The sequence below is a fragment of the Artemia sp. Qi Xiang Cuo genome, chromosome 6, assembly GCF_049724085.1.
Source record: "Artemia sp. Qi Xiang Cuo chromosome 6, ASM4972408v1, whole genome shotgun sequence".
NCBI lineage: Eukaryota > Metazoa > Arthropoda > Branchiopoda > Anostraca > Artemiidae > Artemia > Artemia sp. Qi Xiang Cuo.
Window position 1 is genome coordinate 23921821 of NC_142799.1, and position 23779 is coordinate 23945599.

General features: G+C 36.3%; 1 protein-coding gene across 1 annotated transcript in view; it reads right to left on the reverse strand.

The window, feature by feature from the left end:
- Nucleotides 1–23779, reverse strand: part of LOC148951009 (inositol monophosphatase 1) — a 39693-nt gene that overhangs the window by 15366 nt on the left and 548 nt on the right. The window lies entirely within an intron of this gene.

Here is a 23779-nt window from a genome sequence, read left to right on the forward strand (position 1 = left end):
TAGAAAATTACACCCAGTATTCCTGCCACTGTATGTTTGAGAAGCATAACAGAGCTCACAGATTTCAACTGGAGTTAGCAAATACACCAGAAAAAGAGTTTACTTGCTGTCATGAGCACAAAACAAGTTTGTAAAACATACATTTATTCTGAAAGAGAAAGGAAGCGTTTTATTAATATTCGAACTATTTACATTATGTTAGGTTCGACCAGTGCTTTTCCAAAAGGCTTTAGAGTGTAGCACATATATTCAGCTGGTTTCAGCAAGTGTTGCATCAAAAATCACCTTCCAAAAAATGTGAGCCAAAAATTTGTTGTTTGAGCAAATAGAACCAAAAAAGCACTTACATTCCTCTTCTTTTAGAAAATCCTCTTTCTCACTCTTTACTAGAATGGTTAGATTTTTATTTGGTATTTAAACTAGAATAAGAGCAGTTATTACTTCTCTTAGCACCCATGCTCCATTCATGTTCTAAATGTAATCTAACAGAATAAGAGTAATTCAAGTAATAGGCCCAAAATACTCTCTTATTGACACATTAGTACCCTGCAGAAGCCCACTTATGACCCTTTCCACAGTTGGTCTTCAAATATGCAATCCTACATATTAGTTGCTATCACTGAATAAACAGTCAATAATAGCTGTTCATTTCGTACCAACTGAATAGCATATTTGTTAATGGACAATTACACCCATGTAAATTAGTTTACAACCTGAAACTGAGAGTAAATAAATAGCTTTTCAGCAATCCTAAACCAATTGGGAATCTCAAAAGTATTGCTTGATAGCATTTTGGCCAAAATAAGGGTATTTCAATTAATCAATAGAAACAAAAGTTTCCATTGGAGAAACTTTCCAGGAACAATTGAATACTAAACTTGAGAGTTTAAAATTTGACAATGTGGAAGATGGATGGAATAATTTGAAGGAAACAATTTGTGAAGTTGCTGATGGTGTCTTCGGGAAGAAAGTTAGGACCACAGCTTGGAGTATTAGTGAAAAAGCTTTATGTTTAATAGAGAGGAGAAGGGGGTTGTACAAGAATTATCAGTGAGATAGATCATATGAAAACCAAAGGAATGTAAAGAAAAAGGAGAAAGCATTAAAATATGAACTAAGGTGGTGTGAAGTGGAGGCCATAAATAAAATAGCCGAGGATCTGGAAGATGCAGCTAGATGGCATAATAGTAAAGTATGGTACTGGCATGTTAATAAATTGAGAGGGAAGAGTCAATCCGGACCTATCCCAGTTAAAGATAGGAATGGGGCCACAATTAGTGATGAGGAAAGAGTTAAAGAGAGATGGTCAGATATTTTGAGAATGTGTTAAACCAAGACAGAGTTGCAAGAAAGAATATAGAGGAAAATGAAAAAGTTTCTGATGCCTTGGCTGTGAAGGAAGAATTAGAAACAGTACAAAAAGAATTAACAAATAATTAGGCTCAAGGTGCTGATAGTGTGGTAAATGAGTTTCTTAAATATGGTGGCTCTGAGGTTAAAAATAAATTACTGAAGATTATGAACATGATTTTTGAAAAAGGGGAAGTACCTAGCGATTTCAGGAAAACCTTAATTAAACCACCGTATAAGAAAGGTGATAAGAGTGAGTGCGGTATTTATCAAGGCATTAGTCTGGTTTCTGTAGGTAGCAAATTACTCAGTATTATGATACTTTTTAGACTGAGAGATGCTGTAGACAAAATGTTAAAAGAAGAACAGTGCGGTTTATAGAAAAGACTGATGTGTCAACGAAATTTTCACTCTTAGGTTAATAATTGAGAAGTGCCTAAGCTATCGAACACCTCTGGTCCTCAGTTTTATAGATTATGAGCAAGCGTTCGACTCCATTTATAGAAAAGCTTTAGCAAGGTCCTATCCTTGTATGGTATACCTGGCAAATACATTAAAGTGATTAGTGCTATGTTTAAGAATAACACTGCTGCAGTTCAGGTAGAAAATGAGGTTAGCAGCTGGTTTCATTTTAAAAAAGGAGTTAAGCAGGCTTGGGTCCTACCCCCTTTATATTGATCATTTTGATGGATTGTGTCTTAAGGAACAAAGGAAAGGCAATGGGACCCCACGAAATCAAATAGGGAGGAAAAACTCTCCTGAACTTAGATCAGGCTGAAGATTTAAGCATCCTAGATGAAAGTGTGAGCAAAATGAATGAACTTTTAGAGGTTTTGCTAGTTCAGGGTGCTATTATAGGTATGAAAATTAATGTTAACAAAACTAAGTTTAATAGACTTCTATTCCTAATCTTCTTAAGAAGACTAAGTATTAATGTTAAGAATGCACTGAGGCTAGGATTAAGCGAAGATGAAAAGGTGACATTGGGTAACGAAAAGATTGATCGGTGGACAGATTTACTTCCCTTACTAGCATTATTAGTATAGACCGTGGGAGCAGTGAAGATGTATAAGTAGAATAGCCAAGACTCAAGGTGTTTTTCCACAGTTAAAAAAAAGTTTGAAAGAACAGGAAGATAAGTCTGCAAACCAAGGTTAGAAAATTGGAAGCTACAGTGATGCCAGTGGTCAAATTTGGCTCTGAAGCATGGGCGCTCTGAAACGCGGATGAGAATTTACTAGATATTTTCCAGAAAAATTGCCTATGGATTGTTCTGGGTACCCGCTTTCTAGAGCTATAATGAGAGAAAGATTGAGACGGCTAGGGCACGTTCTCCGGAAGAGGGACGACAGAGTGCCAAAGATTGTCCTTCTAGGCCAACCGTCTAGGACTAAACAGGAAGCGGGCCACCCGTGGTTGGGGTGGGAGGATTTCATAAAGAAAGATTTAAATGAAATGGGAACTTCCTGGGAGGGTGTAAAGAAGGAAATTTGAAGACTGAGAAGAAGCGTGCGTAGCTGTGTTGTCCTCAGGGGTTTGGTGCTGTGGTGAGTGGCTAGTAATTGCAATCATGAACGATTTTTGGTAAATTTTAAGTTTTAGGTAACATACCACTAGATCTGTCTTTCAATGTTTTTTTTCCCAATTATAGGCGACTAATTGCTACCCTCAAAAATTTCATTTTTAGCCCTAAAAAGAGATTTTGTGCCTGATTTTTTCTTCTTTTGGCTATTAGAACTAAGGTAAGAAGCTTGGGGAATAGATGAATTTGAAACAGTAACCTAGCATTGGATTTTGGATCAAGTTGTTGGTTTTGAAGAATTTCTACTAACAAAAATAAAGAAAAAAGTGTCATTTTCAAGGTTCCAAATTGAATTTGCAAAGGTGACACTTAGTAGCATATTACGGATTTATGTTAAACAAAAAACTAGGCCAAACGCTGGTCTTGTTACAAAAATAACAAAAAATATAGAGGCAAAAAAACATAGATGTTGCAGTACGACAGGCCTGACACAATACAAATAAAAAATAGAGTAAACTCCCCTGGTTAAATAGTTCGATGTAATAAAGTGTAAGTAAGGAGCAACATGGCTCAATAGTAACCAAAACTCTAAAAAACGAAAATTCGATACCAATAGAAATATCAAAAGAATTGGCTTATATGCTGGTTCCAAATCAATAAGTTTCCTCAAGTTTGGGGTTACCCAATAAAAGCTACGAGCCTGAGAAAATTTGCCTGATTTTCGAAAAAGTGGGAAACACAGACACGTACGCAGGAATCTGTTTCGGGGGGGGGGGGGGGGTGTGTGTGCAAATTCTTCAAATCCCTTATTCTGTGAGAACGATCAGACAATTATGGGAAAATAAAAAAATCGTGAGATTTCGGGGAGGGGGGGAGAGCCCCCCACTCCTGAGTGCCTGCCATGGGAAACACCCCCTAAAAATCAAAGAATCTTAACGAAAAAAAACACTATCAGACAACCCTGCTGTAGAAGTTTCAAGCTCCTATCTGCAGAAATGTGGAGGGAAGACCATTGAAATGTGGACTAAAAACAGGCATTATTTAAAAAACTATCAGAAATTAAAAAAAAACAAGCAAGTTTTTAAGAACAACTCCTGAAACACAAGGGTTATTTAATTAAAACAATAAGGAGATTTTTTAAAAGTAATAAAAAACTTTAGTGTAAAGAGCTTGAGGAGGGGGCAACAACATTTAATATAATTAATCGAGGAGTATTATGGAATTATTAACTGGACAAATTGTTTTCAACACATAATAAGGAGATATTAATTTCCACAACTTATCATAGGCAGCGCAATAGCGCTGCCTAAGTAAAGAACGATGTTGGCACAATGAATTGTTTTTTTTCTTGGTCTTAGACCAGGGCACTTCATATCGAAGGAGTTGTCGTAGAAACTTCGAAAAGAGCTCATTCGATTGGAAATTGGAGTGGCTAGTGCTCTTTTAATAGTCAAAAGTGATTGTAGGGCAACTAGCCCCCACCCCCCCACCCATCAATCCCCCAATCACATCCAATCAAAATATTAAGATAGCCATTTTGTTCAGCGTAGTTCATTTCCAGATAGAAAATATATTTTTGAGGAGGTCACTCCCCCACAACCCTCAGAGGAAGGGTTTTTAAGTTGTACCCTTGGGGTATATAAAAATAATGTTGGCGCAATATGTTATTTATTATTTTCTTTTTCCCTTTAGACCAGGGCATTTCGTATCAAAGCAGTTGTCATAGAAACTTGGAAAAGGGCTCATTAAATTGGAAATTGGAGTGGCTTGTGCCTATTTTAATAGTCAAAAGTGTTTGGAAGGCAACTAACACCCCTTCCATGCCCACCATTTCCCGAAACACATCCAATAATCCAATAGCCATTTTAGTCAGCGTAGTTTATTTCCAGATAGAAAACATGTTTTTGAGGACGTCACTCCCAACAACCCTCAGGGCAAGGGTTTTAAGTTATACCCTGGGGGCATATAAGAACGATGTTGGCACAATGTATTATTTATTTATTTTTCCTTTAGACCAGGGCACTTCGTATCGAAGAAGTTGTCGTAGAAACTTTAAAATGGCTCATTCAGTTGGAAATTGGAGTGGCATGTGCCCTTTTCAATAGTCGAAAGTGAATGGAAGGCAACTAACACCCCTTCCACGCCCACCATTTCCCGAAACACATCCAATAATCCAATAGCCATTTTATTCAGCGTAGTTGATTTCCAGATAGAAAATATGTTTTTGAGGAGGTCACTCCCAACAACCCTCAGGGCAAGGGTTTCAAGTTATGCCCTGGGAGCATATAACAACGATGTTGGCACAATGTATTATTTATTTATTTTTCCTTTAGACCAGGGCACTTCGTATCGAAGAAGTTGTCGTAGAAACTTTAAAAAGGGCTCATTCAATAGGAAATCGGAGTGGCTTGTGCCCTTTTAATTATCGAAAGTGAATGGAAGGCAACTAACACCCCTTCCACACCCACCTTTTCCCAAAACACATCCAATCAAAATTTTGAGATAGCCATTTTTTTCAGCGTAGTTGATTTCCAGATTGAAATTATGTTTTGGAGGACACTCCCCCACAACCCTCAGGGCAAGGGTCGTAAGTTATGCCCAGGGGGCATATAAGGTTTTTATAGAAAGTGTGTTCGTAGAAACTTCAAAAAAGGCTCATTCGACTGGAAATTCAAAGGGCTAGTGCCCTTTTTAATAGTCGAAAGTGATTGGAGGGTAACTACCCCCCCCCCCTCATGCCCACCTTTTCCCCAAACACATCCAATCAAATTTTAAGATAGCCATTTTGTTCAACGTAGTTGAAAGTTCTGGAAATTAGGTCTTTGACGATGACAACCCCCACCCCACCACAGTCCTCAGGGCAAGAGTTGTAAGCTATGCCCAGGGGAAATATAAGGTTTTTATAGAACGCGTTGTCGTAGAAACTTCAAAAAGGGCTCATTCGATTAGAAATTGAAATGGCTAGTGCCCTTTTTAATAGTCGAAAGTGATTGGAAAGCAACTAACACCCCTTCACACCCGCTATTTCCCCAAACTCATCCAATCAAAATTTTGAGTTAGCTTTTTTTGTTTCGCACAGTTTAAAGTTCAGGAAATTATACCTTTGAGCAGGGCACTCCCTCACAGTCTTCAGAGCAACGGTTATAATTTATGCCCAGGGGGGCATATAAGCCCAAGCACTAGCCCTTTGAATTCCCAATCGAATCAGCATTTTTTGAAGTTTCTACGACAACGCTATCTATAAAGACCTTATATGCAACCAGGGCATAACAAAACCCTTGCCCTGAGGGCTGTGGGGGAATGTCCTCCTCTAAAACATAATTTCTGGAAATCAACTACGCTGAACAAAATTGTTATCTGAAAATTTGGATTGGATGTGTTTGGGGAAAAGGTGGGCGTGAGAGGGGGGTCAGTTGCCATCAAATCACTTTCAACTATTAAAAAGGGCACTAGACCTTTGAATTTTGATTGGATGTGTTTGTGGAAAAGGTGGGCGTGAGAGGAGGGTTAGTTGCCCTCAAATCAGTTTTGACTATTAAAAAAGAGCACTAGCCCTTTGAATTTCCAATCGAATGAGCATTTGTTGAAGTTTCTACGACAACGCTTTCTATAGAAACCTTTTATGCCCCCAGGACATAACTTACAACCCATGCCCTGAGGGCTATGTGGGAGTGTCCTCCTCAAAAACATAATTTTTATCGGGAAATCAACTACGCTGAACAAAATTGCTATCTAAAAATTTGGATTGGATGTGTTTGGGGAAAATGTGGGCCTGAGAGGGGGGTTTGTTGCCCTCAAATCACTTTCGACTATTAAAAAGGGCACCAGACCTTTGAATTTCCTTTCGAATGAGCCCTTTTTCAAGTTAATGAGCCCATGGACATTAGTACTCTAATTGAATCTTTTAAAACAAGGTTCATAGAGACGAGTAACTCCGAGAGGCTAAGAAAAGAGGAAGTTCCATTCAATAACTCAACTAGTATTAGGGAATATGCAGACAAAATTTGTCGATCTGTATGCTTAAAGTTAAAGAAAGGCGGCAATGACGAGACAGTACAGAAAGTACAATTACAAACTTTTACCCAAGGGTTACCAAAAAAGCTATTAAGACTAATATTATCATGGAAACCTAAAAATTTAGAGCAGGCTATAATCCTAGCAGAAACAGAGGTAAAAATTGACGAGGCAATGAAAAAGTTTGATCAGATGTCAATAAATAACACAGGAGCCCAAGAAAGTGTAAAATATTAAAGGGGACAAAAACAGGTGAGCTTTGGGGAGCCAAATCGTGAAACAAAAAGGAATGAGGAAGGCCAAACTCTCCCACCATGGAATGACCCTTCTCCATTTGACGACCAATCCCATGGTGTTAGATCCTTAATGACTTGGAATACCAAGTATTATGGACACCCACCTCCTCCTCCGAGGATAAGTATAGAGCAAATAGTGGCAGGTCAAGAATATACAGAAATAGGTATAGACCCCATGAGGTAGGGCAAATCACCAAGCAATACAGGACAAAGTTTAATTGCTATTATTGTAGCAACCCAAACCACTATGCAGCAGATTGCTGGCATAGAATTCGCAAAGAAGGCCAGACGTACAAGACAGGCCACCACTTCAGAACGCAGGGGGGCAGAAATTTAGGAAGGCAGGTAACAAATAATACTTTGCAAACACCTAATAATATTCCTGAATTTAGACCTAGAAGGAAACGACTAAAAACATACAGGGTTAAAATATTAACACTGAAGAAAACTGGGATAACCCCAGAAACTTTTGGTCAAAAAGTGGGCATTTAACCGAAGAATCCAGCCTGTAAGGGTCGACAGAGCTGAATCCTTACAAAGACCCCTTTATAGTTTAGAGTGTTGTGATACAAAAACAAATAATAATAATCTACCGATTTTGCATTGATTTAAAATTGAGTGTTTCCAAAATTTACCGTGTTTACTGGATATGGGTGCGTCTAAATTTTTAATTCGAGAGGAAGTTTTTAAGAGGTTTCCTCCTAGTGTGAAAAACCACTTAAGTAGATTCCAGAATACCCTGACATCAGTAACAGGTCACAAGCTGACAACTTTGGGGAAATGTCCATTAAAATTTAGCACAGGGGATAAGGAAATAACAGTAACGGTGATAATATGTAAGCAGCTACTGCCACTTCCTTGTATTCTAAGAGTATATGCTATAGGGAAATATGGGATCGTATGGGAACCCTTAACTGATACAATAACCATAAGCCAGTCAAACGAAACTGATAGGCAAATTTGCGTAACAACAGAAAAAGAATGGCGATTCAGATTATAACTTAAAAATAAACAGGAAAATCACAATAGAAGGGGAAACAACAGCTCAAGTGCTAGCAGCATTAAATACAAAAAGAAAGAAAGGTTAAAACAATGGATGCCACGATAGGGGGATACAGTCTCGAAGAATACCCAACGATTTTCGTGGACCATCAAGCTATTAAAATTGAAAATGGTATCACATATTTAAAATTATCAAATCTAAGTAATAACAAAGTAAAGCTGAACCAAATAGCGCTTGGATCAGTGGAAAAGATTTCAAATTCAGAAATAAAATCTATAAGCGGCCCAGAATTAAGCGTAAATTTCACTAGCCACCAACAAATATGGTCAAAACCGCAACCGCAAGAAAAGTATGGAATGACAAAAACTGACTTTTTGCAACAAATTGATTTAGAACATTTACTGGAAAACATAAAAACCCTGGGTGGGAAATATTCTTTGGGATTTTAGATGGACGTTCGCAAGACACGAAGCGGATTACGGAATAACTCAATCACGCACAAAATACCAACACAGGGCCCTCTAATTTAAAAGTCACCTTATAAAATACCTTATCAATTAAAACTATGGTTAGACGACCAAATAAAGGAAATGGAAGAACAGGATATAATTAAAGAGTGTTAGCGAGTGGTGTTTTCCACTAGTGATAGTCAGAAAAAAAGACAATACCTGGAGATTATGCATAGATTTTAGAGCGCTAAATGCAGTCACGGTAAAAGATGTTATGAAATTGCCATGAATTGATCCGATATTAGATTAACTGGGAGGTTCAAAATACTACAATAGTTTTGACCCGATAGCAGGATGTTGGCAGAGACCCCTAGATTAATAAACAAAACACAAGACAATAGTAATCTTAGATTATGGAAGAACATTTATATTTGAATGAATACCTATCTGCTGATTATTTAGTCCAAACTGTTTTAGTCGATTACTGAATCTGGTGTTAAAAGATAACGAACCAGAAAGGAAAAAAGATGCCTTGGCTTACTTAGATGATGTAATTTTGTTTACTGAAATACTGGACAAATTTGAAAAAACAGGCTTAAAATTGAAACCAGAAAAGTTAAAAATAGTAGTACCAAAACTAGTTTTTCTTGGAAATCTGATAAACCAAGGTACTATTTCGCCAAATCCAGGAAACTTTAAGGTGATAGAAAATTTACAACCACCAACAAACAAAAAAACTGCAGATCAGTTAGTGGTTTGTTAAGTTATTCTCGATGATATATTAGAAATTATCCAACGATATTATTTAAAATATTATTTAATAATAAAAAATTATTTTACAGAATATTTTCGTCAATTTTTGCTTGGAAAAAAAATTCATTTTACGCGTAGACCAAAAGTCACTAATTTGTCTACATACGATGCAAAATACTTCAGCGCGGCTGACACGGTGGATACTACGTCTGCAAGCATATTCGTATACCCCAATATATATAAAGGACCGTACAAACATTCTACCAGACTATTTGTCACGAAATCCAGATTCGGAACGAAATTTGACAACAACCATCCAAGACGAACTTGAAGGGGTGGAAATGGTATGTAATGGAAATATTTTGAATCATCAAGATAAAGATGATTTTTTTTCGGCCATGAAATCCTTTTTATCAAAAGAAACAGAACTGCCGGGATACTTCAAAGATTTTTTGAAGGACTTAGATAATTTTGATTTAGATGAAACTAAAAATCTTTTGATAAGATATTACAGAGCACCACAAGAATATAGAAAATACGACTTAAAAATTATTCCAGTAATTCCAAAGTTGCTGTAAGGAGAAAATCTACAGATGGCACAAGAACCTAAATGTTGTCATATGAGAAAAGCAAAAACTTTTGGAAGGATAGATCGGAATTTTTAGTTCTCGAAAGTGTACTCCAAAGTAAAAAATTTCATACAAAGTTGCAGAGAGTGTGCTTAACAGAAGTCGCCACCAAAGACCCCTAGGGCCGAATTGGGTCAATACCCCACCCCTTCAGGGGTAGGAGAATTAATGTCTAGACATTTGGGGGGCAGGAGGAAATTTACCAGTTTCCAGGAACAGAAATCGGTGTGTACTAACCGTAGTTGGCCATTTCAAAACGAGCAGAAATTAACATAAGTTTGGCGCAAAACCCCCATGCCTTCCCAAGGCCAGAACAAAATTTGTACCTTACTGAAAAGATACAAATGAATGTGCATTGTCAGTTTAATATACATATACTGATATTTAGTGATGAAAATGTTAAAATTATTTGATTTATTAAATTTATAAAAGTAAAAACATTTATATTTTTTCAGTAAAGTGCATATTTTGTTCTGTTTACTAAATATGTAACCCTGTATGCTTTATGTGTATTCTAACGTGAATATTTATTTTAGATACAGCCTTAGTTTTTTTTTTTGGAAATCAAATTTTTCGTAAAATCCTTTCGGATCCATTTTTTCAATCATTTTTTGACGCATTTTTTCACCCAAAACTTCACCCAAATACCATAAAACTACTTTACCACAATAACAAGGGTTTTGGGTTTGAAACAAACGACAGATATTAGGGGCAAGGGTTGTAAGTTATGCCCAGGGGGTATAAAAATTTCTTTTAAATGTTTTCACTTTTGGAAATCTTACTGCGTCATTGGCGCTTTACTGAAAACTATATGCGTCTTGAACAGTCTTGGAAAGTATAAACAATATCAAATTGAATATTTGATGTATAACGATATTAACCGTTGAAAGATCCATCAGTTCAAGCATTTATTTCACTGTAATTTTATTTTTATTTTCAATGCCGTAAGAACTGGAAAAGAAAATATTTGTAACATAATCCGTTTTCAGTTAAGCACCAATGACGCAGTAGGCTTATGGTTTTTATTTACAGTTAGGAAAGGAGGCAGTATCCAATCACTTGTTTGTAGGGAAACTATTTTCGTCTTTAACAACTTTAAAAACAGCTAAGAAATTAAACTGAATATTTGATGCATAATGATTTTAATTACTGAAAGCTCATTAGTTCAAAATGTTATTATAATTTAATGTTTATTTTCAATATTAAGTACAAAAGAAAATATTTGTCACAAAATTGGTTTTCAGTAAAACGCCAATGACGCAGCAGGTTTTAGACTTTTACAGTGAGAGATGGAGGTCATACCCAAACTCTTGCTTGTGGTGATTTTTGTTCGTTTCAAGCTTTATTTGCATATTCAATTTAAGTCTCTCGTTTTAAGATTTATTTATTAATGTTTCATTAATATCTATTGTATGTTTGTTTGCATTGATTGTTTATTTAATTTCTGTTTGTTTTAAGTTTCATTTACACTGCAATAGGGAAATATTTTTCTCGTTTTGAGCTTGATTTGCATATTAAATTCAAGCATTACTCGATTTAAGATTTATTTATTCATTTATATTATCAATTGTTATATGTTTTTGCTATGATCGTCTATATAATTTCTGTTCGTTTTGGGTTCTATTTATTCTTCAATAGCATTTTCTGGTCGTTTTGAGTTTGAATTTTGAAAGGTATTTGCATCTGCTCAGCTTAAGTTTAAAATGGCCATTACTTTTCTTTGAAAAACTTATTTTTCGGAAAGTTTTTTTTTAATTAATTTTTGTTCGTTTTTGATTACAAAAAGTTTCTAGTTTTTAAAACTTCCTTATTTCAAAATCAAAGTTAAAAAAAATCAAATATTCATCAAAGTATCAAAACTGATATCAAAGTAACAATATCAAAGGGAAAAAATGGGTTTGTATCAACCTCGGACTTTTTATCATCTGATATTTGAACTGTTTTTCACAAAATTGCTATCTCAAAATTTTTATCAGATGGGTTTGGGGAAAAGGGGCGTGGGGGGAGTAGATTAAGATTCGGTCTGTTTTGACTATTTAAAAGTGAACTAGAACTTTCTATTTTCAATCAAATGAGCCCTCTCTGAAGTTTTTATGAGTATCCCTTCTATAAGAACCATATATATCCCCTGAGTATAACTTACAACGCCTGTCCCTGGGCCCTGGGGGATTATGCCGACCCTGAAGTTTAATATCTGATGGTTGAACTATTTTTAACAAAATGATCACCTGAAATTTTTAATCTGATGGGTTTGTCCATCCGACACCCCCAAAGACGTGGAGGACGGGAAGGGTTAGTTGCTCTCCGATCTTTTTTCAATCTGAGAAAATGAGCTACAACGTTTAATTTCCATTCAAATGAAACCTCTCTGAAGTTTATACAAGCATACCTTCCATAAGAACCATATATGCCCCCACAGCAATACTTATAGCGCCTGTCCCGGCCCTGGGGGGGGGGGGCTGTGTCGAAACAGAAGTTTTTCTTATCTGACCTTTGAACTATTTTTAACTAAATGGCCATACGTAAAGAAGTTTTTGTTATATGATCTTTGAACTATTTTTAACAAAATGGCTACCTCAAATTTGGGGGGAGGCAGTTGCCCTCTGATCACTTTTGACTCTTAAAAAGGGCACTAAAACTCTCGATTTCCAGTCGAATGAGCCCTCTTTGAAGTTTATACGACGACCCCTTCTATATGAAGTGCAACTGGGAAATAAATGGAGTTTGGGGGGAGGCTAGCTACCCTTCTGTCAATTCTGTGTCTTAAAAAGTGAGGTACGATTTTCAATTTGGAGTCAAATGAGTCCCATTGGAAATTTATACGAGTATTCATTCCAATAAAAATACTGTTACCCCAAGGAAATAACTTAAAGCGCCTCACTCCGGGCCCTGGGGGGGCTGTTTCGACACCGGAGTTTTTTGTTATCAGAACTTTGAACTATTTTTTACAAAATTTCTATCTCAAAATTTTTATCTAATGCGTTTAGGGCGTGGAGGAGGGGGCTAGTTGCCCTTTGATCTCTTTTGACTCTTAAAAAGTGAACAAGAACTTTCAATTTCCAATCAAATGAGCCCTCTCCGAAGTTTATACGAGCATCCCTTCCATAAGAACTATATTTGTCCTTAGAGCGTTACTCATAATACCTGCCTCCGGGTCCTGGCGGGTTCCGTCGACACAGGAATTTTCCTTATCTGACCTTTGAACTATTTTTAAAGAAATGGGTATTATAAATTTTTTTATCTAATGGGCTTGGGGGAAAGGGTGTGTGTGGGGGGGGGGGGCTAGTTGCCCTCGCATATCTTTTGACTCTTAAAAATTGAACTAGAACTTTCAACTTCCCATCAAATGAGCCCCCTCTGAAGTTTATACGAACATTCCTTTCATAAGAACCATATACGCCCCCAGGACAAAACTTACAACGTCTATCCCCTGGGCTCTGGCGGGCGTTTTGTTATCTAATTTTTAAACAATTTCCAAAACACTGGCTATCTCAAAATTTGTAGTGGACAGGTTTGGGGAAAAACGAGCGTGGGGGGAGAGGATAGTTTAAATCTCTTGACTCTTAAAAACTGAACTAGAACTTTAAATTTCCAATCAAATGAGCCCTCTATAAAGTTTATATAAGCATCCCTTTCATAAGAACCATACATTCCTTTAGGGCATAATTTAGAACGCCTTTCCCTGTGCCCTGGGGGGTTCTAGTGACACCAGATTTTTTCTTATCCGACCTTTGAACTATTTTTAACAAAATGTTTATCTCAAAATTTTCATCAGATGTGTTTTGAAAAAGAAGGCGTGGGGGGGGGGGGGCTAGCTGCCCTCGGATCTCTTGTTACAATGAAAAAGTGAGCTCCAATTTTCAATATCTAATCAAATGAACCCTCTTTGAAGTTTATACGAGTATCCCCTTCATACGAACAATATATGCCCCAGGGCATAACTTACAACGCCTACCCCTGGGCCCTTGGAGGTTGTGACAACACCTGAGTTTTTGTTATCTGACTTTTGAGCCATTTTTAACTTAATGGTTATCTCAAAATTTTTATTGGATGCATTTGGGAAAAAATGCAGGTGGGGGGGGGGGGGCTAGTTGCCCACCAATCTCTTTTTACTCTAAAAAACTGAGCTATAAATTTAAATTTCCAACCAAATGAGCCTTCTCTGAATTTTTTTTACCAGCACCCCTTCAAGAAGAACCATATATTCCCCCAAAGCATAACTTAAAAAACCTGCCCTTGGGCCCTGGTGGGCTGTGTTGATCCCTGAGTTTTCTTTATATGGTCTTTGAACTATTAAAAAAAAGCTATCACAAAGGTCTTATCGGAAGGATTTGAGGTGAAAAGGGTTTGGAGGGGGGGGGCTAGCTGCCCTCCAATCTCTTTTCACTCTTAAAAAGTGAACTAGAACTTTCAATTTCCAATAATATTATCCCTCTTTGAGTTAACACGAGCATCCCTTCCATTAGACCCATATATGCCCCCAGGGCATAACTTACAACGCCTGCCCCTGGGCCCTGGTGGGTTGTGTCGACACCGTAATTTTTGTTATATGCTTTGAACTATTTTTAACAAAATAGCTACCTTAAAATTTTTATTGAACACATTAGGGAAAAAAGGGTTTGGGGTGGGGGAAGCTGCATACCCTCCAATATCTTTTGACACTTAAAAGTGAACTAGAACTTTCAATTTCCCATCAAATGAGTCATCTCTGAAGTTTATATGAGCATTCCTTCCATAAGAACCATATATACCCCCAGGGCATAACTTATAACCCTTGCCCCTGAAGACCGTGGGGGGACTGTCCTGCTCAAGCATATAATTTCCAGAACTTTCAACTACGGTGAACAAAATAGCTATATCATAATTTTCATTGGACGTGTTTGGGGAAATGGTGGGCGTGGAAGGGGTTTCAGTTGCCTTAAAACCACTTTCGACTATTGAAAACGGAACTAGCCATTTAAATTTCCAATCAAATGAGCCCTTTCTGAAGTTTCTATGACAACGTTGTCTATACAAAACCTTATATGCCCCTAGGGCATAACTTACAACCCTCGCCCTGAGGGCTGTGGGGGAGTTGTCATCCTCAAAGACCTAATTTCCAGAACTTAAAACTACGTTTAATAAAATGGTTATCTCAAAATTTCGACTCGATGTGTTTGGGGAAAAGGTGTGCATGAGAGGGGGGTTAGTTACCCTCCAATCACTTTCGACTATTAAAAAGGGCAGTAGCCTTTTGAATTTCCAATCAAATGAGCCTTTTTTGAAGTTTCTATGACAACACCTTCTATAAAAACCTTATATGCCCCAGGGCATAACTTAAAACCCTTGCCCAGAAGTGTGGGGGAGTGTCCTCCTCAAAATATTTTCTATCGGGAAATCAACTATGCTGAACAAAATGGCTATCTCAAAATTTTGATTGGGTGTGTTTGGGGGAATAATGGGCATGGAGGGGGGGGGCTAGTTGCCCTTCGATCACTTTTGACTATTAAAAAGGGCACTAGCCCTTTGAATTTCCAATTGAATGAGCCCGTTTTGAAGTTTCTACGACAACGCCTTCTATAAAAACCTTATATGCCCCCAGGGCATAACTTAAAACCCTTGCCCTGAGGGTTGTGGGGAAGTGTCCTCCTCAAAAACATATTTTCTATCTGGAAATCGACTATGCTGAACAAAATGGCTATCTCAAAATTTTGATTAGATGTGTTTTTGGGGGAGTGATGGGCGTGGGGGGGGGCTAGTTGCCCTCCAATTATTTTAGACTATTAAAAAAGGCACTAGAACTCACGATTTCCAATCGAATGAGCCCCCTTTGAAGTTTCTACGACGACCCCTGCCATATGAAGTGCCCCTGGGGAAAAAATATAATAAATAAATAATAAAACATTGGAGCTGTATGGCCTGTACTATAGGCAATGCTAAAGCGTTACCTCTGACGAATACTATATGTAAGCAATGTCCAAATTGTATAACTTACAGCCCTTACCCCAAGGGCTCTAGGGGGAGGGGGTATCATCCCTAAAGACTTTGTTATTGTACCTTTCAACTATGCTGAACAAAATGGATATCTCAAAATTTCAATTGGATGTCTTTCGGGGGGAGGACTTGGGAGGGAGAGTAGTTGGTCTCCCATCACTATTGGATCATAAAAGACACTAGATTTTTAAATTTCCAATAGAATGAACCCCTTCCAAAGTTTCTCAATTAACTCCTTCCATACACAGTATCTTAGTGAAAAAAATATAACAATAATAATAATAATGCATTGTGCCAACTTTACTTAGGTGGTGCTAATGTGCTGCATATGATTTTGAGACAAACTTGAATGTCCCAACTCTACACTAACAATCTCATGCCCTTGACTTTTAAACTCAATATTACCATCTTTATATTTTAATCCAACAGATGAAGAAACCTCAATACAGACTCTTTTTTCATGTGCTTATCATTTTACATTATATCAAAACTGCTTAACTGGTGAAAATGAATAGATGAATCACTGCAGCTCTAATGTAAAATTTCAGTCTCAACAATTACATGGGATTTACAGGGCATCAGTACCACAACCTCACTCTTTAGAAGGAAAAAATAGAAAATTATGAAAACTAGGCTACTTTAAGATGTTCTAAAATACTTACTGAAATCATTCCCTAAGTTGTACTAATATAATCTGCCCCAACCTCAACACCCTCTAGGGGCCAAATGTATAGGCCACCCCAATGTATATGTATATGCAATACATTTTTTATTTGCCATCTCTGTTCTTCAAATTGATTTAAAAGCACACAAACAATACAACAGAAATGAGTAATAGGAAGAAAAGGGCAAACATATGGAAAAGTCATAGGGTATATATTTGACCATCAAGAGATGGGGGGATAAGGTTTATCGGTAGGGTAAGATAACCAGACAAATAACCACCACTTTAACACTAAAATTACTTTAAAATCTATTATACCATCTAGTTCAACCCAAAAATAGAGTTGGGAATGTGTGGTGCATGCCAAAGCAACAAGACTGATAAAACAGCAATGGAATCAGTCAGGAGGTGGACAACAAAATGTGTTAAAGACCTCTCTGATGTCCCTTATCCACCCTATCTGCATAGGCTGAGAATACCATATCTAATGTATAGATGTAAACAAGGTGAAGTGATAACATCTTACAAGCTTCTAATTGCTGAGGATACCATTCCTGACCATTTCCAACCTGACAATTCAAAGAGAACCTCTGGTCACCCTCATAAGTTTTTCCAGAAACAAGAAAATGCCAGAATAAGGAGCAAGTTCTTTTCAAATAGTCCTCTCAGCTTGTGGAACTTCCTCAGTGAAAAAACAGCAACCTCTACTGCCATGGATGCACAGAGTAAGTTATCAGTGGACAGGAAGTGGTTCAACAAACTGTGGTGCACCATTTGGGACAGCACAGAAGACTAACTATCATCACTGAAGCTGGTGGACACAGAATTTGTCCTATTAATAGCAATGATGATTTAAGTTAGAAATTTGATTGTTTCACTTTTGAATTTGTCAAAATTTTCCTAATAGGAATTTAATTAGCATGAATACTTAAGCAATAAAAAATGCTTAATATTTTAAATGCGCTGATAGTCAATAGTGGAGCCTAATCTTAGACATGCATTTAAAGCTTGAGCCTAATATAGGCAAATACTATCCAATCTTGAATGCATGATCCAATGTTAGAACAAAATATCTAAATCATAGAAAGACTTAATCTTGGATGTATTTAATCTAAGAGAAGATTATTGTGGAATGGAATAATTCTGTTTAAATTGGCTGTGCTTAGGAATAATTTTTGTCTAAACTTAAATGCTGAAAAACAAACTTTCAGCAACAAAAGCCAATCTCAAGTATCTGCCACTCTTAACTATCTGAACTATCGCTAACTATGTATGTACATTATGTCTGAGATAGGATTCTGTTGTCCATGTTTAGGAGATACATTTTAATCAAGATATTTGTCCAAGATATACAACTATCCAAGTAAAAGAGGTTTTACCATATGCATTAAGGATTATATAAGTAAGTATTTAAGAGTGTTTAAAAGTACTTTTCAGAATTAGTAGGTCTCTTTGGTGGCTAAAATTCTAGTTCTGGGTCTTTTTGCTTTCAGAAAGTAAATGAGTTAGGTGAATAAAACTCTGAGGAACGTATCTAGAGCATTAATCATCTCCTGAAAAGATATTTTGAAGCACATACCTCCACACCTTCTCCCTCTAGAGGGCACTGATCCTTAATGACCTTTTGTGATACAAAAGTGATACCTTGCAAAATTGATCTTCTGCTTAAAATATACCTTTGCTCAATCCTCATTTAACCCTGGATATTATTTAAAATTCAATTGACACAGCAGGAACTGCATTTTCAAAAACTAAATCCAATGAAAAAGAGATTGAAAACTCAAAAATAAGATAATTGTTTTTCGTCAGAATAGGACTTGTAATAGACCTGTCATGGGTGCAATCTGCTAAAACTTAGAAATAAGAAACAGGCAGAAATAGCCTAGTATCTTGGCAATACCTTCCCAGAGTCCGTTTTTTGCCCAAAATTTATTCCAGAAAGCTTCAGTTACATACCTCGACTGCTTTTTAAGATACCAAGAATCCTATAAACTAAAATTGTACCTTTCTGGAGAGTGAAAATACTACATTGATACCATTTTCAACTATAAACAAGTGCAACAAACTCACCATAGGGTAACCTATAAGCTACTATGTTTGGAAAAACATTGCGTATATTTGTAGTAACCAGCAAAATCAGGACTTAAAATAAATTGAACACACCACTCAAAGCCTCTTTTTATGCTCTTTCCAAATATAATAATAATTGTTGGTGCAAATTGTATTTTAACCAAACCTTACCTAAACTTAGACCTAGAGCTAATGAAAAGTTTACTGTTGAATTGCATTTGGTATTACAATGGAGTGCTGCATTTGCTATTCAGAGATTGTATATACATAGTACATGGCCAAGGTATCTCCATTAGCAGACTCTTATGATATATGTCACAAGAGGCTGGCCAGTCTTGTTGCAGATGGATGAATCTGGTGCCAACAGATGTTGAGAATTCTTCTAAGACATGTGTTTTTGAAAGCAAGTATTCTTCCCTCTTGTTCCTGGTTCAGGTGCCAGGTTTTGGCTGCATAGAGAAGCTTTGGGACTGCCAAACTTACCATAATCTATTGAAGGCCCCATTGGCTTGGCTGATTCTTGTGAGCACTTCTTTTGCAGTTGATCCAGTGCTTTCTATTATGCTTCCAAAGTATTTGAAATGGACAACTTGCTATACGAGTTGGTCTCTGCAAGTGATGCTCAGAGGTGAATCTGTGGTAGCCATGCATTTTGTTTTCTCATTATTTATTTTCAGGCTCACCCGGCCCCTTCTCTCCCTCACTTTGTCAAGGAGTTCTTGGAGTCTTTGCTTGCATGATTCCAGGATGGCAATGTTGTCAGTGAAGTCTACATCACTGAGGTGTATTTCTTGATTCAGCTGAATTCTGTCTGTGCTTGTACTTTGCAGTATGTAATCAATGACAATTACAAAAAGTAGTGGTGACAAGATGCAACCATGCTTGACTCCTGGCAGAATGCAGAAGAAAAAAGTTTGGCCATCTGGTGCCTTTACACAGTACTTGCTATCTTCATAGAGTGCAACAATCAGTGAAACTATCTTTTCAGGGATTCTGTAATGCAGCAGGATCTTCCAATCTAAACTTACCCAAATATATAGCCCATATTATATATTCCCTATGCAATACACACATTAGATTGGTGTTGACCATGATTGGAGCAGCAAGTCATGGAAAAAGCAGTGGGATGAACTGGTGTCATCCAACAGGGTCTATTAGGTGTGAATGCTCAGTTATGGTACTATATGCAAACTGCCAATTGTCATCCTCCACCACCTGGCACATTCATCTGAAGTTGCTATTATGCTGTGGCCTCAACTTTAAACTGTCCAGTTACTGGCTGGCACAGGCCAGTCATACATCTGAAGGTGGCTGCTACCAACTGGGTTTAAATTGCAGAGCTTGCACTGCCTGACCCACTCACCTTTTTAGCCCTCAAACATGCCAAGTTGGCAAAACATGTTGTGACACCCAATGATGAAACCAAACTGTCTTGTATATATGTAAATAGTGGCAATCCACTCATGAAGTGTGACATGAATATTGAGTCAACATCTTCAGGTTCTTCAACCTTAGTTGCTAGAAGATGTGATTTAAGGTAATACTTGATTCTTAAATTTGTGACCATCAATTCAATTTATGGGAAAACTGGTTTTAAGAAGAGCCACACTAACAAAGGTATAAAAGCTGTACCTAAAAGAAGAGAAAAGGGTATCATCTTTGAGGGTCCATAAAGGACTTACAATTGAATTTACACAAAAGAAAATTACTATATTTAGAAAGAGCATAAAAAAGGCATTGAAGGGTATGTTCACTTTATTTGTAGGCTATTTCTATGAATTATTCAATATTTACCACCACTTGGCTGGGACAGATGGTAATTTAGAAGTAGTAATTGTTTTTTTCCTTAGTCTTAATATTAAAATGTTATCCTGAAAACAATTTAACAGGGATTAAAAAAAAGCATAAAACTCCTCAATATCACATCATAGCAAAATTTCTGTAAATTTGTTTTCATACTAACATTTTACAGTGTAATCCTAGATAGTGGACTGGAAATAAGAAAACAATTCTTTCTTCATACAATGCAGAATAATCAAAGTTAACACATTTTACATGTGGAGAAGCTTTATCTTCACTTCTTTCATTGTTGTATGATTTTTTTAACAAATTTCTGAAAAATCAATATGGATTCAACCACATTTTCTCTATTCCAAATAGTCTATCAAATCAAACACCATCCATACCATCTAATTATTTCTCATGTCACTAGTCAATAAACAAATAGTGAGAAATTAGGTTAGGTTAGATTGTGTTTGGGCATTTGTTTATAAACTTTTTTCAAAACTTAGAGAATAGACACAAAAAATTTGAAATGTGGTAGCAAAGTTGTAAATACAAGGAAAGAAGTGAAGATAAAGGTTCCAATTACCAGGCAAAATGTGTTAACTCTAATTATTCTGCATATTATGAAGTAAGTATTGTTTTCTTAACATGCTTCCTTATGTCCAGTTCACTATCTAGGATTACACCCATACTATCAAGTCTAATGAAAAAAAATTAATACTATTAACATAGCCTACTAAGCTATTGCTGAATTAGCTACAAATTACATTTTTTCTCACTAGCCAATTTTGTTTAAAAACAAATGTTTGAACTTTTGAGTTACTATTGGCTCTTTTGAGCCATTTGAGGGCCAGAAACAACTAAGTCTATTATTACTTTCATCCTAGCTAAATTATGTTTTCAACTATAAATTTACCAAGAATTGAGGTTTTGGTTCTAGCCAGCAAATTACTACATAAGACTAAGATAAAATTCTACTTTAGCTACTTTTGGCTACGTTGGAAAGGGGTTAGGCTAGGAAAAGAAACTTTCAGGAATGGGTCTACAGGCTAAAGTATGTCTCAGGAAGGTATTTTGAAGTACTTACCTTCACTTCTTCTACCTCTATAGGGTCCTGAAATTTTCTTAGATGACAGGTCTATACCTATTGAAATTTTGAGAAATCAACATTTTACCTTATCAGTTTCTTTTCCTCTGGTTTTAGTTCTGAAAATGCAATTACTGTTATTTGAGTAGAATTTCAAGCCATATCAATGTTTTTTTGGTAAACTTCTAGGCAGTACTATAATTTAGCTAGGATGAAAGTGAAAACATCCTTTGATGCCTTTTTTTATGCTCTTTCATAATTCAATAATTGCTTCCAGGGCTAATTGCATCTTAAACCCTTAAAAGTGCCCCAAAGCTATTTTATATGAATTATGAAAGAATATAAAAAAAAATCAAATGGTGTTTTTTCACTTTCATCCTAGCTAAATTATGTGGCCCACTGCAAGTTTACAGTGAACTTTACCCATCACCCCTGTAATGTACAAATATATACCCTGAAACAGAATATACATTGAATTGTCAACAGCAAAGTTTCAAGTCACAAAACACAGTGCTATTTTGGTTGACAGCATTTGAAAAACTTGAAATGCTTTATATTTGAGTTGCCTAATAAATGAGGGTTGAACTGTTATAAATAAGTATTTTAGGAATATATTACTCTTGAAAAACTGATTTATAAACTAGTGATACATTTTTAACCATCTTTCAATAACTCAAATAATGTTGATAACTTCTTTGTGTGGTTACAAAAATGAAATATCTTTGGGCCCCTTTGAGGGCTCAAGATGCAATTGGCCCCAGAAGCAATTATTGAATCATGAAAGAGCATAAATATAGGCATCAAATGATGTTTTCACTTTCATCCAAGCTACATTATAGTGCCATTTAGAAATTTACCAATGTTTTTTTTGTCAAAATTTAGCAAATGTATTTGCATATCTTTAAAACCTTATAAATTGGTATTGAGCAAAGTTGTGAAGCTGAAAACAATTTTCATGCAGTTTATTTAAGCAGAAGATCTGTTTTGCAAGGTTTCACTTTATAACACATGGATTTTTAGGTAAATTTCAAGGTGGCACTATAATTTAGCTAGGATGAAAGTGAAAATGTCATTTGATACCGTTTTTAATGCTATTTCATAATACAATAATTGCTTCTGCTGCAAATTGCATCTTGAGCTCTTTAATGGGCCACAAGGGTATTTCAGTTTCTAACCATACAAAGAAGTTATAACTTAACCTGCAAAATACTTGATTTTTAATCCAAACTGTTTTCCTATCATTTCAAGTTTTTGAAATGCTGTTGAAAAAAATAGTGCCAAATTTTGCAATTTGAAACTTTGCTATCAACAATTCAGGGCATATTTCAGTTCTAGGGTATACAATTGCACATTGGGTGGGGGGGTGGGTAAATTTCATGGTAAATTTGCAGTTGGCCATATAATTTAACTAGGATGAAAGGTTAAGAGCATAAAAAAAGGCATCAAGTGGTATATTCACTTTATTCATAAGTCAATAGGCCTAATATGATTTGGTAAAAATTTACAGGATGAAAGTGAACTCATCATTTGATGCTTTTTTATGCTCTTTCATAATCCATATAAATACCTTTGAGGTCCCTTTAAGGGCTCAAGATGCAGTTTGCAACAAAAGCAATTATTGTATTATGAAAGAGCATCAAAAAGGCATCAAATAGCCTAATGTTTTCACTTTTATCCTAGCTAAATTAGTGCCACCTAGAAATCTACCAATTTTTAAAGGTTATCAGAGGTCAGGACCATCTAGAAGGAGGAATGGAGGTAGGTACTTCAAAATAGGCCTCGGGTAAGACACCCAGTAGTCGGCCACCTGCCTATTCTTGGACATAATCTTTTATACTATTTTAATCACTATTTACAAAGAGCCGTTTGTATGTCTGAGTTTAGGCAGAATTGTCACATGTTAGTAAATTCAGAAATAGGAGGCTCTGTACAAGTGAAACTATTTGAATTAGTAACCTACTTGTTCAGAAATTCTTCAGAAATTTTGTGATACAAAAATTAAGTTTCTAGGTGGTATTCCTAATACAGTAATTATAGTAGTGTAAATGTCAAAACGTTTTCAAGGTGATTAAAGTGTCTGACTACTGGGTGTCTTACCCTACCTCCCTGGGACATATTTTGGTAAAGTTCTATGAAATCATATTATTGAGTTAGGAATAAAGTGTATACACCATTTGTTGCCTT